This window comes from Rattus norvegicus, chromosome 15, assembly GCF_036323735.1.
Source record: "Rattus norvegicus strain BN/NHsdMcwi chromosome 15, GRCr8, whole genome shotgun sequence".
Lineage (NCBI taxonomy): Eukaryota > Metazoa > Chordata > Mammalia > Rodentia > Muridae > Rattus > Rattus norvegicus.
In genome coordinates, this window is record NC_086033.1 from 19,500,787 (window position 1) to 19,517,384 (window position 16,598).

At 45.5% G+C, this 16,598-nt stretch overlaps 1 protein-coding gene across 3 annotated transcripts in view; it reads right to left on the minus strand.

Annotated features, from left to right (window-relative positions):
* Nucleotides 1-16,598, minus strand: part of Flnb (filamin B) — a 133,067-nt gene that overhangs the window by 108,575 nt on the left and 7,894 nt on the right. The gene's annotated exons all lie outside the window — the stretch shown is intronic.

The following is a 16,598-nucleotide window of genomic DNA, read 5'->3' on the forward strand; positions in this document are numbered from 1 at the left end:
TATCTCAGGAGTCTACAGAGCAAATCTTACGTGGGCCCTGCTGGAGTTGGGGTTGGAGTCTTGGGTTTGGAAGGACTAAGTCCATGATATCAAGGTAGCAAGGGTGGTAATCTCAAAAAAAATTTTTTTAAAGTTTTTCTCAGTTTTGTTCAAAAGAGCAGTAACTAATACATTTCCAATTTTATTATTTATTTATTTATTCATTCATTTATTAGTTTAAAGCTTGGTTTTCTTTTTGTTTTTGTTTTGGAAACAGGGTCCCACTATGCAGCTCTCTGTGGCTTAGAACTCACTTTGTAGCCCAGACTGGCCGTCCACCCAGAGAGATCCACCTGTCTCTGTCTCCCAAGTGCTGAGAGCAAAGGCCTGCGCTACCACATCCAGCAAGCTTTTGTTTTCTTTTTTTTTTTTTTTTTTCCGGAGCTGGGGACCTTGCGCTTGCTAGGCAAGTGCTCTACCGCTGAACTAAATCCCCAACCCCTTTTATTTTCTTAAAATTACCCAGCAATGATTTAGGAAGTCCATGGACCATGAGGTGTTGGAGTATGCCTTCAATCTCAGCACTCGGGAGTCAGGGGCAGGCCTAGTCTACAGAGAGAGTTCCAGGGCAGCCAGGGGCTACACAGAGAAAACACTGCCTCAGAAAATCAAAACCAAGCAGTACTCCCCTGCCCACCCCCTGGCTATAATCAGGTACAGAAAGCAAACAAGTCTTCTGTCCATCAAGATGCCCCGCCTCTCCCCGACATAGCCCATGAAACCCCAATGCATCCCTGTCTATTTGAAGAATTGAAATCTAGAAAGGTGAATAACTGTAACCCAGACTTGAGCCTCCATGATCAGCTGTCTCCCAGCTCCCTGCCGGCTGCCAAACTTTAAAAAACTTTAAAAAAAATTTTTTTTGATATCATGGACTTAGTCCTTCCAAACCCAAGACTCCAACCCAGAATAAAAGCCATTAGAAGGGCAGGGCCAGGCCTGTTAGTGCCTGTGATTTGGGAGGCTGAGGCAAAAAGGTTACATACTGAGGGCTTGCCCGATCTACACAGCAGTGAATTAACTCAAAGTCAGCCTGGGTAACTCTGAGACCTTATCTCAAAAGGAGAAGCAGGATGAAGCTGGGTATGGTGGCACATGCCCAGCACTCGGGAGGCAGAGGCAGGTAAAGCTAAGTCTGAAGTCAGCCTGCTCTGCATAGTGAATTCCAGGATTGCGGGGGTGGTGGGGGGTGGGGGGTGGGGGTGGGTGATATGAAATGGAATCTGTCTTAAAACAAGGTAAGATGAGGGCTGAAGTTCAGTGGTAGAATTGCTTTAATCCTCAGTCTCCTCTCCTGTCCTCTCCTCTCAAGTATAAGGTCCCTAAAAGTAAATAGGTAACAATATCTATTAATAAGAATCCATAACCAGAGTTAATTCTCGGCCAGATCGGAAGGCCAAATCCCCTGGAGTGTTGCTAGGGCAGTTTGGGAAACCAGACCGAGATGCTCCAGGTACTCAGGTTTCTAGAAGGCCTTTCATCCTAAAGCACAGGAAGTCCACGCAGCACAGATGGCGTAGTTGAGCGACACAGCGCAAGGAGCAGTCATCTAAGGCAATGACTTAAGTCCTATGAGAATCGAAGGAGCAGAACAGGGTCATGTGGGACACTGAAAAAAATGAAATGTTTTCCCAAATCATCCACCGAGAAAGAATCTCAAGAATGCTAAAATCTCTCTGCCGAGAACTCTAAAACAGACAGGAGACGGAAGCATTCAAGTCAGGAACTTTTCCGGGGCCATTTGATATGGTGCGGCGGGGACCACCCAGCTGGCCACAGTGAAGGCGGGATGGAAGCCTCCTGAGGGAAGTCCACAAAGAAAAAAAACAAGGATTCAGGGGAAGACAGGTGAGGCCGGTCTGAGGAATTTCAGAAGCATGGCCCGGACGGCCAGGAGCTAGCTGAGTAATTGCTTTAACCTGTTTACTGGTGAGTGCAAGGCTGCACTCAGGATGACTTAGCTCAAGGCAAGTTATGTGAGCCGCCCCTACCCGATAAGTACCCAAGATACCACTGCAACAGTAGATATGCTGCCTACTATTTGAAAACTGAGTTCGGAATGAAAGATAGGGTTCAGACCCCATCGCTGGTAGAGGCTAAGAAGTCAGATCTTCAGAAAAATCAAGTCCTTCAAGAAGAAGAGCAAGGAGCCATCTGGGTCCAGGACCTGTGACATCAGACAGCCTAAAGGCCCTGCTCAATATCCTTTGGATACAGGCTAATCTGGCACACCAGGTGTTCGGTGGCTGCAACAGAGGCGTACACCAGGTGACTGACTGCTGCAAACCCCAGTTCACACGTCCTCTCTTCACACCCGAGAGCATGGAGCTGGCTATCATCACGGAAAGCGATGCAGAAAGCAGAAGAGTCTTCCGTCCATCAAGACGCTGAAGTTCTGGGTCTAGAACTGAAGGTGTCTACCCATCTCTGCTGCCCGGCCGCATGTTTTCCTGAGGAACCTCGGTTTCCTCATTTGGGACATCAGGACTAACATCACTTCGAGGATTGGTTTTCCACTCACAATCCTCCTGCCTCGGCTTCCTAAGGAGTGCCCCCCCCCCCCGACACACACACACAATGGCAGGATTCTGTCAAGAACTCATTTAGTCCCTACCAATCAGGTACTGATCAGGTACTGGCTCCTATTAGGACTTACAGGCATAGTCTAGAAGTCTCCCCCTCAACGCACTTAATAAGAAGGGCCTGGAAGTTCCAAGAGAGAAATGTAAACAACTACCCTCTGCCAGGCAGAGGCGGGCTCCACGGGAGTGAAAGATAACCATTTACACACACACATACACCCCAGTTTCTTGCAGTTTGCTTTCGATGCTCGAACCAGGGTGCATAAGATGTTAACCTTATAAAAAGAGTCTCAGAGCATGGTCTCTTCCTCTCTCCCTCTTTGTGCCCACGGGCGTGCTCACCTCTGTGTGTGTGTGTGTGGTGGGAGGGGGCAGGACTCTCTCTGGCTTGCTTCCGTGGTCTTCTTTAGGTTATGAGAATAGAGCTGCTTACCAGAAGCAGCTACTTGCCTTGAACACTTAAGAATAAAACTTGCACCTACCCGCCTGCAATAGTGGTACCATCCTTGGCAAATTAAAAAAAAAAAAAAAAAAAGAGAGTGGGCAACAAAGTGACAGAGGATCTCCTAGAGCACTTCTGGATTCATCAGGAAGAAAGAAAACACCACACACTGCATTCTCAGTTCCCCAGCCAGGCTGACTAGCTGGAAGTCAGGTGTACAGTGAGAGCCTTGGTTTACCTCAGATTAATGGTCAGACATAACACTGGGCATCACTTTCCCCACCTGTATAAACAGGCCTTCCCTACATGCAAACAAACAAACAAACCCCCCCAAAACCAAAAAAAAAAAAAAAAAAAAAAAGACAAGATACCACTTTCTATATAGTATTTACTAAGCCTGGTGGTGTGGCCCATGCATACTTAGAAGACTGAGGTTGGAAGATTCCCAATTCAAGACCTTACCAAGCTCAGGCCCAGGCAACCTATCAAGTTCAAAAGTTGTCTGGGCAAGTTATTGATCTCCTGTCTCAAAATAAAAATGAAAATGGGCAGAGTGGGTAGCTCAAGGGTAGACTGCTTGCCAAGGGTACGAGAGCCCTGGGGCTCAGTCTCAAGCAGCATTGTTCCAATGTATTGTACTGGGTGTGGTATGGTGCTTGCCTGAGATCCTAGCACTTGGGCGGAGGGGTGCACAGCAAGAAGGTAAGGATCCTGTTCAAAGTCCACCTCCAGACAGGATGAGATCAAGACCAACTACAGACACCCAGTCTCAATCAAATTGAGGAGACAGCTGTTCCACCATTTTTTTTCTCACCAATCATATCTTTTTTTTTTTTCTTTTCTTTTTTTCAGAGCTGGGGTCCGAACCCAGGGCCTTGTGCTTGCTAGGCAAGCGCTCTACCACTGAGCTAAATCCCCAACCCCCACCAATCATATCTTAATCTAGGAAAGCAAGAACTGAGGACCACTGAAGAGTCAACCAGACAAAGCCACCCACATGTATAACGTTCCACTTAACCACTTTGATACTCCTTAGGTGATCTGATCTGTTTTTGAGACAAAGTGTGATTATGCAGCACAGACTGGCCTCAAACTTACCATCCTCCTGCCTCAGCCTTCCAAGTGCTGCCATCAGAAGGACTGCGTGGTCACGTGACTCCACTGTAAGTTGGCATTGAAGGATGACGCTGTTAGCCATCCACAAAAGCCGGTCTATGCCACCTGCTGAGTCCCACAGTTAATTACAATGGCCTTTCCCAGGGGCGGAGGACACAAAGCAAATGATAGGCAGAACTTAAAACCCATCCATTCACTAAGAATACATTTCTAGGGTTGGACATACAGGCGCTGATAAGGAGCTTCCCCAAAGGATATAAGGGACTAAATTCAGTTCCCAGCACTGCAGGGAGGAGGGAATCATATTCTGCCAAGAAAGTTAATCTTAGTTTGGTGTTAAAAATGCTAGGGGCAGACCAGTGAGATGGCTCAATGGGTAGTAAGTAGCACTTGGCACCAAGCCTGATGACTTGAGTTTCACCCCTGGGATCCACATATTAGAAACAAAGGACTGACTTCCCCACAAGTTCTCCTCTAACCTTCACATATATGTCCTTCACCTTAAATTAAATAATACATTATTAAATAATGTATTAAAGATAAAAATTAATATATTAGTGGCTTGTATCCTCATCTTTCTTTGTAACAGTAAGACAAGTCGGCCGTCCATTAATTAAGATGTTTACGTGTAATGGGTCCAAAACAATGAGCCTTTGTGGATACCAGTCCTGGCGAGCTCACCGGTGAGAGTGGGAGGATTTCATGTGCCTCTCTGCAGAAACTTGATCCTAATAAAAACCATGCCCACGTTGCCACCTCAATTGAGTATGCAGCCACCCCTCCTGCCTAATCAACAAGGGGGCATCCTCTAGCCTGTGTGTGCTATTTGTGGTGTCATGAAGAGTCTCCAAAGGTTCAAAGCTCCGACCTTCATCCAAGCACTCTTGGAAACAGATTCAAAATGCCAGGCTGTGGGGCTGGGGAGATGGCTCAGCGGTTAAGAGCACTGACTGCTCTTCCAGAGGTCCTGAGTTCAATTCCCAGCAACCACATGGTGGCTCGCAACCATCTGTAATGGGATCTGATACCCTCCTCTGGTATGTCTTAAGACAGGGACAGTGTGCTCATATGCATAAAATAAGTAAATCTTTTTTAAAAAAAAAAAGAAAAAAGTCAGGTTGCTGGTTTGAGCTGTGCTCCCTTGTATTTCTCTGTTTCTTTTCTTTTCTTTTTTTTTTTAATCCTTTAACAAATTCTGGACACTGACCTAATCCCCTAACCCTTACACATTCACTTGCAGTCTTCCTTCTCAAAGAAGTGGAGGTGGGGTGCTTGATGCTTTTCAAGGGCCCAAATTTGGTAGGTACCCTTTCAGATGGAAACCCTGAATGTCTGCAGGTCTGAAGTTACCTGGTACTCTTGAGGGGTAGACGTTATGTCCCTTTGAGTTGAACTGGATTTTGTTCCCCATTCATATCTAAGTAACATCTTTTAAGAAAACACACATTGAGAGTTGGAAAGATGGTTCGGGAGTTAAGACCACAGGCTGTTCTTGCAGAGGACCTGGGTTCAATTTCCAGTGCATACATGGCCGCTCACAGCCTCTGTAACTCCAGTTCCAGAGGATCTAATATCCGTTCTCCTGGCCTCCTTGGCACTCATAAGCACAGGCAGAATCATATATGCAGGCAAGCAAACATGCATATGAAACTTTAAAAATAAGCGAATCTATCTTTTTTTTAAAAAAGAAATGTAAATTGTGTGCATGTGTCCCTTGCTCATGTCTGTGATGTGACCAGGTAATCTCTCTTCAGGGGTGTGGACAAAATGCTTACCTAAGTCACTGGGTAAGAAACACATAGTGATACTATGTTTTCAGAAAGTGAAGAATGTTCTAAAGAAAAATTGACAAACTAGTGCCACGGTGCCCTAGTAGGAAAAGCCAGACATTTTCCTGTGTCTTCAATGTTCCTAATTTCTAATTGGAGGAATACAACAGTTAGGTGGCCAGTCAGTACTTGAAGGGAGAGCAGGGAACACAGACTGGATAAATCACACTGGCTCCTGAATGGCAGTAGGGCCTAAAACTGTTACAACAACCCAACGATCGAAGTATCACAGGAAAATGGGCCAGGGCTCTCTGGTGGCCTGCAAACCTCTAGGTCAAGCTGCCTGCCACTCTTCTAATGTTTCAGGTGCTCTGGCCAATAGCTACCTTTTTGGGTGTTCCAGGACTGTTTGAACTTCTTCTAGCTTGGCGTCATGTGCATCCTACCACATCACATCCAAAGTCTGCCTCTATTGCTTTTTGTCTGTGTGGCAAGTCACGAAAGTAGACGTTTGGTGTGTCGGTTCCCCCACCTATAACCCAGAGATGAGTAAGTGGGAGATGGTACTATTTGGTACCCACCTGGCACATAGTAGGTGTAGCTTATGGGCTTGCTTCAAGCGATGTCTGGAACGGTTTCATTCTGCTTTTATAAGAAGTTATCTACCATGCCACTACTTAACCCGTGTGGTTGGGGTATGGCGACTTTTGTCTATAATTAGTTGCAAGAACTATTTACAGTGAAAATTTAAAAATTTGGTAAAAGTAAGTAAAGTGACAGCCACTTACACCAACCATCCTTAAAAGAATACTATCTTTTAAAAACAAACAAAAATAGAGCTGGGCATGAGGGCACACAACTGTAATACCAGCACTTAGAAGCCTGAGATGGGGAGATGTCAAAATCCAGGTCAAAGTGCAAGGGAACTTTGAAGTCCATTGCACAGGCACACAGGTATGTTCTGTCTTCATACTGCTAATGGTACCCTTCATGAAGGAATGTGTATCTGAGGGTGGGAGAGTATCTGCCTGCAAGTGTAATAAAGTACCCTTTACTACATCTGAATTTACACAATAAAACTGCTTTTTGTTTGTTTAAAATCTTAAATTTAGAGACCAGAACACACTACGCTAACTGCGGACCAACAAAACGAGTTTGGCCAGTGCAAAGGTTAGCTCAGAGTCCAACTCCCCGTAACATTCATTCCCTGGTCAGATCATCCCCTACTCTGGATTTGCACCTACTTTTAGAGACAGTGCAAATATTTCAGCAGTCCCCTGGAAATACTTTGAGAAAGATCCTTTCGCAGACAAAAGGCTAATGACTGCATGTTCCTGGAGGCAAACTTCTGGGGCCCTGTGTCTTTGGGAACCCCAAGTTTGTCACGTTCACAAGCAACAGGAGGGCCTTATACTCTAAGGTAATTAGCTCAGGTCTTTCAACACAGCAGTGGGGTGGAATCCTACTCAGCATGAATGGCTTTTGTCTTACTATCATATCCTAACATCTTGAGGATGATCTATTTCTCCGTTACAAGCCGGGTTCAAACTTGTATGCAAGACAACCAACACAATAACAGACACAAGGTATTTTTCTCTTTTCCATAATCAAATAGAGAAATGTATTCTCTCTCTCTCTCTCCCTCTCTCTCTCTCTCTCTCTCTCTCTGTGTGTGTGTGTGTGTGTGTGTGTGTGTGTGTGTGTGTGTGTTTATATATCTTGTTAAGCTGCTAGGCTAGATCAAACTCCTGGAGGGTTGTCTTAGTTAGGGTTTTATTGCTGTGAACAGACACCATGACCAATGCAAGTCTTATAAAGGACAACATTTAATTGGGGCTGGCATACAGGTTCAGAGGTTCAGTCCATTATCATCAAGGCGGGAGCATGGCAGCAACCAGGCAGGCATGGTGCAGGAGGAGTTGAGAGTTCTACATCTTCATCCAAAGGAAGCCAGGAATAGACTGAGCATCCTCAGGCAGCTAGGAGGAGGGTCTCCAAGCCCACCCCACAGTGACACACTTCCTCCAACAAGGCCACACATTTTAATAGTGCCACTCCCTGGGCCAAGCAGATACAAATCATCAAAGGGGCTCAAGGATTCCTCCAAACCTCAACCTCTTGCGAAGATAGAATTGCCTTGCCGGGCTGGGGATTTAGCTCAGTGGTAGAGCACTTACCTAGGAAGTGCAAGGCCCTGGGTTCGGTCCCCAGCTCCGAAAAAAAGAACCAAAAAAAAAAAAAAAAAGATAGAATTGCCACCCTGTCCCACCATTTCCAGCCAGTTATGCTTTTATTTTTTCCAAGACTTCATACATGGTAGGCTACTATTCTACCACTGAGCTACACCCCTAGCCTTTTTATAAGAGAAATCACCCATGCAAATACACGGAACAGGCACGTTATAACACAACTACCATTCGACTGAAGAATTAAATACGTGAAGAATCAATCAAACTCTCAGCATATCCCTTCCCACTTCTGTTTTTGAGACAGGATCTCACTATGTAGCCCTGGCTGGCCTAGAACTACCTACAGATTGCCCTCAAACTCTGAGATCCTCCCTGTGGTGCTGGGATTTAACTAATGCACTCCCACATCTGGCTGCACACCCTGGACCTGATGACCCAGTTACACACACCCCTGGCAACCACAAATTTTGGTAGTAGTCATCCCCATGAATGTATATGTACTGTTTTACACACACACACACACACACACACACACACACACACGTATATAAAACTTAACATAAACAGTATCGCAGCAAACAATCTTTCAGTTTGCTTCTTGGATCCACATCATGGTTTGCAAAGCTTACTCAGAGTAAATAATGGGGTCTGCCCAGGAAGGATGAAGTGGGGTGGTGTAAGACTCCATCACTATGCTCAGAACGGGATATAATTTTGTTTGTTGTTTGTTTGTTTTAAGACATAGTCTCCCTGTGTCGCTCTGGCTGTGCTGGAACTCCCTTTATAGACTAGGCTGGCCTCAACCTCAGCGAGCCACTTAATCCCGAGTGCTGGGATTAAGGGTGTAAGCCATGACCTGCAGCTCGGGGTACAATTTAAAACTTACTCATTGTTTATCTCCGTGGTCGGCAACCACAGATAACGGGGGAAACCACTGCATATTAGTAATCAGAGCTGGGTGGTTACCAGTCATGATGCATCGGAGCTGTGTCTCTCTCCCCAGGTCTAGCCCTCTATCAGGTCTGAGCAGGCCAGGGGCTAAGCACCCGAATGCTGGAATGCTCGCTCACAGTTACTTTCCACAAGCTCAGCTGCTCGTTTCCCCTTTTACTACAAGCCGGGAGGCCTCGCGCTGAGCAGAGGCCAGCTGGCCTGGGCTTTGTAACACTGCTTTGGGTTTATTTATGGTTACCTTCCATTTACTCAGTGATGTTGCTTTTCCATTATGATAGTGACACAAAGTCTCCTTTTCAATGACAACTGCTGTAAAAGTTGAGTCAACTTCAGAGGGAAATAAAATGAAGTGAGGATGAAACCGAGACAGCCATAGGATGTAAAAGTCGGAGAGGCCAGGTGGCTCCTTTACCAACTGCCCAAGGTTGGGAGATGTTAAAGGGCGGGAGATGCGTGCCTCCTTCTGTTCTTCGTTTTTTTTTACAGATACAAAAGTAAGTTCAAAGAAGGGGGTCCTAATGACCCTAGAGATAGTCTTGGGAATAAGAAGAGCTAGCCTGAGCCTGGGCTAAACAGCTGGATACATTGAACTTCGGAGCTGGGGAAACAAAAGCCATTGTGACCAGTCACATGGAAAAAGCGCCTTTACTGACTCACTCCTTCCTGTGCTTAAACAGGAGAGATCTGCCTTCCTCGCTCAAGAACCTTCATCAACTCTATGTTCCCTGGCCATAGAAAAGAAAATGACGGTTATAATGTTGTCCTATCAGACAGGAGTCTAACCTTCCCATGGAATCAGTAGGCAAATAGAGGAAGCAAGACCCCCACATCTCCCTTCAGCCTAGTAGCAGAGAGGCTGGTGACAACTGAGGAGCCTACTGTCGCTTCCCAGATCTACTCCTGTGTTAGAAACCAAAGAATTCACTATGGCAGCCTCCTACGCTCATCCTGACCCAGCAACCTGGATCTCCAGGGTAGTACTATCATAAGACTCATGACACAAGGTTGGACTGCACTGGGGTTAAGACCGCACCCAGGACAGTGAAAGTGTGGATGGCAGGTGGTGCAGGCAGCCTTACAATGTCTCAGATGTCAAGGGCCTGGATTAAAGGAAGAGAAAATGATACCCAGGACCAAGTCGGGGAGAGCTAAGTCTTGGGGGCTGGATGGCAACAGCTGGCTCGATTTGCTACTTTGTGCAAGACAGTCTGGTAGCCTCATAGTCAGTCTAGACTGATACTGCAAACACCATCTTGTCTTCCTAGCTCCCTACTGCTCACCATTTCTGCTAAATCAGGGACATGATCAGGAAGACTTGTTTCTGCAAGATAAAGAGGAGCAAGTACTACAGACACCAGGACAGAATCAGCTATTGTTTCTTGATCATTTGCTAGGAACCAGACACACCCACAAGAACTTTCCTACCCTGTAACTCCGGGAAGGAGATTTGGGGTGGGGGGTGTCCCTCATCTCCTTTGTAGCCCAGGTTGGCTCTGAATTCACCTGCCTCAGACTCTTCAATGCTACCTTCCCTCCCCTTCCCCTTTGGGTAAAGTCTCACTATATTGCCCAGGCTGGTTTCAAACTCTTATGCTCAAATGATCCTCCAAGACTCAGAAGCATCTGGAATTTTAAATCACCACGCCTGTCTGGAAAACAGGAGAGAAACAGCTTCCTGTGCGTGGCCAGTCAGAGCCAACGAAAAGGTGGTCAGCATATTACAAATCTTTCAAAGGCCATCTCTTATACAGACAAGGCAAAAAACCAAGAGTGCAAGAAATGAGAGGGATGGGGGATAGCTCAGTGAGTGTTTGCCTCTAAAATACAGAAATCAGAACTCAATCCCCGGCACCCATATAAAAAAGCTGCCTACCTGCTCACACACACATATGCATAAGCACATACACACACACAGCATAAAGGGGAATAAATAAAGCCTTTAAAAGAAGGCTTTATCTCACTTTAAAAGGTGGTGGGATAGCGTAGCAGATAACGGGTGTTTGCCACGCAAATCTGGCAACCCAAATTCAATCTCTTAAGACCAAACCGCAGGAGAGAACAAATTCCAGTAAGTTGTCCTACGACACCTCCTGAAGTGCTGTGGCAATGCATGTCTGCTCCCCTGCCCCAATCAAGCACTCACTCACACATACACACACACACACACACACACACACACACACACACACACACACACACACAATAACAGCAGATACATCCTTAAAAAACAAAACATAACAAAGAAGGCTGGAGAGACGCCTAAACAACTAAAGATGCCCACTGCCAAGCCTGAAGAGGACTCAGATCCCATCTCTCCAACCCACATGGTGGAAAGAACAAAACCACCCCCACCCAGAATTATCCTCTGACCTCTACCCATGAGGTATGACATACATACACATACATGTGTACATGCACACACTCTCACGCGCACACACATATGCTTTAAATTTGAAAATAAAATGGGGGGGTGTCATTGCAAGAGACAAAAAGAGTGGGTTAATGGGGGGGAAAAGGAGAAGGGTATAAAGAAGCCTGTAGGGTAGGGGCAGATTAAAAAAAAAAAAAAAAAAGGAAATGATTGGCCAAACTGTGGTGGTTTAAATGAGAATGTCCACCAAAGCCTCATACTTGAATGCTCAGTCCCCAGTTGGTGGAATTGTTTGGGAAAGATTAGAAGGTGTGGCCTGGGATTTTAAAAGCTCTACTATTGTCAGCTCCCTTGACCTCCGATGTACAGATAAGATATTAACTTTCCTCTAGTCTCCCTGAACCATGCCTTCTTGCCTGTTGACATGTTCCTCACCACGATGATCAGACTCTAACCTTCTATAAATTGCCTTGGTCACGGTGTCTCATCAATGGAAAAGTAACTAAAATACAAACTGACAAGAGAAGTCGAAGAAGCCATCAAAAGTGCTTTGGCATTGCCAGGAGTGGTGGCTCCTGCCTGTTATCCATCCCTTAGGAGACTTACCCCAAGTTTTGGGCCTTCCTAGGCTACAGTGTGAGATGCTGTCTTAAAAAAAAAAAAAAAAAAAAAAAAAAAGGGGTTGGGGATTTAGCTCAGTGGTAGAGCGCTTGCCTAGGAAGCGCAAGGCCCTGGGTTCGGTCCCCAGCTCCGAAAAAAAGAACAACAACAACAACAACAAAAAAAAAATCAGCCTTTAATCCCAGAATTTGGATTCTGAGTTCGAGGCCAGCCTGGTCAACATCGTGAGTTCCAGGATAGCCAGAACTACATAGTTAGACCCTGTCTCAACAAAAAAAAAAAAGAACGAAACACCAACAAACAAACAAACCAAAAAGAAAAAGTGTCATCATGCTCGCTTTCTATCCTTAAAACAAGATTGCCCAGAAGGCCAGAAAATGCCACTAAGCTGAATGGTACCTACCCAACAGTTAGTCAGAAGCCCAGGTGACCTCTTCTCTGGTAACAGTCTCAGTCTCTCAGATTGGACCAATTCCTAGCCTCCGTAAATACATCAACCCTTCCTTGATAATGAGATTACTTCTTCCCCTAGCCTGAGGTGACCCTTGCCAATGGGGGAAGGGAAGGTTCTAGAAGGTGGGGGATGGGTGTGATTTACAAGTCATTTATGGTCCTCCAGGACCAGAGTGCTGCTTAGGAGGGTTGTGAAAGGTCAAAGTACTTCCTTTCAGAACACTCCAGAAACCTGGCCCCAAGAGTCCCACGGAAGTGGCAGGGTCATTCTGACCTATAGTCCTAAGCACTGGCTGTATCATAAGTGGCTTTCATTCCATCTCCCTTGCCTCACAGGAAACAGAAATGGGATATTCTGGTGTCCTACTGGGAGAAGTTCCTCCATAAGAGTGTGAAGCCTTCAGGCCAGTACAGGGCAGTCACTACAAGTCCCTAGGAGGGCAGTGGGACCAAGCAGGCTCTCCAGCTCCATCCTGCCAGGGGAACTTCTGAAACACATTTTAAACTGTGGGCGTAGCTGAGCAGCTAAATAACTAAACTGAGTCTCTCTACTGGGCAGCTAAACACGAGACAAAAACTGCAACAGTTACCAAACATAATAACTGTTATTAACAGACCCTGGCAGTCCCAATAAAAGTTGGTCCTAAAAGCTTTTAAGACACAGGAAGTAGGGGTTGGGGATTTAGCTCAGTGGTAGAGCGCTTGCCTAGCAAGCACAAGGCCCTGGGTTCTGTCCCCAGCTCCGGAAAAAAAAGAAAAAAAAAAAAAAAAAAAACACAGGAAGTAGCTGGAACACCCTTGCTCCTTGACCAAAACATATTCCTGAACCAAGAGAGACTTCCAAACCATAATGAAAGGCAAGTAACACATCCAATATTAATGCTAGTCCAAGCACAGTTAAAGCTCAAAGGTGAATCTTGTTATGAACACCAGTGAGAGCAGTGACTGCACAAGAAAGTTCCAGTCCAGTCTCATTCCTGAGAAATGCATCTCTCTTTTCTCCCTTAAACCAAAAGGAGACTGTTAGCCAAAATCCTTGAAAGGAAAAAAAAAAAAAAAAAAAAATCCACCCAAGTTCTTTAGAGGTGAGAGCCATGCTTTTCTCTGTTCTTGATTTTTTTTTTCAAAATAAATGACTACCAATGTAAATTTAAAGATTATTTATGTAACCCTTTGTGTGAGTGTGTACGTGTGCACATGTGCGCATGTGCATGTGCACGCATCATGTCGGATACATGGAAGAAATCAGAGGACAATTTGCAGGAGTTCTGTCTCCAGCCAACATGGGCTCCCAGGAATTGAACCCTGGTCTTTAGGCTTGGTAGCAAGCACTTTAACTCCCTAAGTCACCTCATCAGCCTACAGATATGAATTTTTATTCAAAAACATGCTTGAGGCAGAATAGATGGCTCAGTGGTTAAGAATACTGGTTCCTCTTCCAGAGGACCCAGGTTCAATTCCCAGCACCCACGTGGCAGGTCACAACTTTCTGTAATGCTACTTTAAGGCAATCTGAAGTCTTCCCACAGACATCCATGCAGGCAAAACACCAACACACATAAAATAAAAATAAATTTTAAAAAAAGATAAAAATCTTAAAAATAACAGCCAGCCACACCCCGGCTAGCCAGCTGGGTGTGCCTCAGTTTCCTTACCTGTATATGAACATTGTAACAATAATTGTCTTTCGAAGTTACAATGAGGTTTCCTTTAGCTATTGTTGGAAAGCCTTTATAACAAGGCCTGGTTCTTAGCAGATATCAATCTGCACACTCTACTTCTCATGAAGCTGTTACTATGATTACTGGACTCTGAACCTAAATGGCCTACTGTTAAGTTCATTGTCTGGGCTTCCCTTGAGAAACCTTGCTTTCTAACAGCTGATGGCCAACTGTCAGTGTTGAGAGGGTGAGTATGAAGGGCTGAATTAACTTCATCATCACAGATCCAAAAACTGGTGTTTTGCTGGGACCCCCACAGGTCACACTATACAACCCTCCCCACTTTAGCAACAAGATGCAACAATGACCCAAACACACACATTGCAAGCAAATCGATTCACTGGGCTCATTATTCAACCCACTGTGCTGTTTAGTGGGTAGGTGATTTCTTTTCTTTTTTTTTTTTAAGATTTATTTATTTTATGTATATGAGTACACTGTAGCTGTCTTCAGACAGAAGAGGGCATCTGATGCCATTACAGATGGCTGTGAGCCACCATGTGGTTACTGGGAATTGAACTCAGGACCTCAGGAAGAGCAGTCAGTGCTCTTAACCACTGAGCCATCTCTCCAGCCCAGTAAGTAAGTTATTTCTTAAAGTGTCAAGCTTAGAAGTAAGACAGATCCCTGGCCTTGGAACAATTACGATTCACAGCAGAAGAGACCAAGGCAGATGTGAGAGGGGGATATGGAGCCTAAGGACAGGGCGGGGCCTCCACCCAGTGAAGTAACCACCTTGAATATCAAAGAAAACACATAAAGGATTGCAGTAAGAGAGAAATCAGCAGAAAGTAGAATGCTAGACCCTTCTAGTAACAATCCCCCACCCTCCCACCCCCTCCATCCGTCCCAGAGGCATCCCATCCCCAAGTGCCAGTTACCCTCCTCCAGCTGCTGCGAGGACCATGACAAGCCACCCACACATGCTTCTAAGCCAGGCTCTACCCAGCTCCTGTATTTGGGACACTTCTGGGTCCTACTTCTAGATGACCTGAAGTATTCCTAATCTCTCTACTATGTTCTGCCCTCTTTCTGAGGGGATTTTGTGAACAGAAGCCAGAGCTCTGCTTGGTTAAGGGAACAACCAAGTCACAGAGACCTGCATGAAAACAGGGTATGCTGGTCCATCAGAAGTTCAAGGCCAGCCTGGGATACCCAGCCTCAAAAAAAAAAAAAAAAAAAAAAAAAAAGAAAGAAAGAAAGAAAGAAAGAAAGAAAGAAAGAAAGAAAAACTTTAGAGTTTTGGTCCCTAAGGTCCCCCAAGGAACAATGTCCGTCCCCATTTCTAGCTGCCTTATGACCAATGATAACATGATAACTCTTCCACTTATTCTTAGACCTGAGAGAATGCTCTTCAGAGAGTGGGGTGTCAAATCATTCTTGATTCCTTTGAATCTGTTAAGTCCCTCCAGGAACATGCAAGGAACTTGGAATGATTCACATAAGCATTGTGCTACCGACGTGATAAAAAGCAAACTGTTTCCCTAAGGGATGGCTTGCAGAGGGCAGAGGAACACAACTTGAGCCATTTCTAACTTTTCCTACCTCCACCTGCAAGGGAAGCCTGACTGTCCCTCAATCACACTCAGCACAAGGTGGAAACAAACACCATTTCTTCTTTGTGGAAGGAAAGCCAACTGCTTGCGGTTTGGTTTGTGTTTTTTTTTTTTTTCTTTTTTCCATCTTAAAAAAATCTCAATTTATGTGTCACAGTGAATTTACATAGCCCCTGCCACAAATCCCCACCCGGTTCCCTATATAGTGAGGGTGCCAACATTCCAAGCAAAGTTCCAAATAATTCCAACCTCACTGGTTGCCTTTCTATCAGAGAGGAAATTCCAGAAAAGCTGGCTGGCACGGCGAAATCCTTATGAAAATACTCAGTAAGGTGACCAGGCCCATTTAGTCAAAAGAGCTTCAAATCTCCATGAGAAAGGGAATTCATGCCAGCATAAAGGGCCTTCAGAGACAGAGAACAGGAGTGCGGTGTAAAACCCAGGCCTTTCAACAAGCCAGCCTTGAACTACTCAGGAGGCTGGGCCCTGAATGGGCCTTCAGACCAGCTTCTCTGGGGGTGGAGAAGGCCACGGGCAACACAAGCTGAGCTTCAAGCACACAGCTTCCTTCCTGCTGGTGGCCTGCCTGAGGCCAGCCGAACAATGAACAGAAAGCCACTTGGTGGAACTGCAGGCAAGATACACCAGGGCCAAACAAATAAAAGACCACTGCCAGGCCTGCGCAGAGAGGAACACTGCCCTCCCCCAGAAAACACCTTCCCCCTGGTTAATGTTTAAAGGTAGCGGAAGAAAAGGATGTAGGTAAGGTCATTTCTTACAGGGGA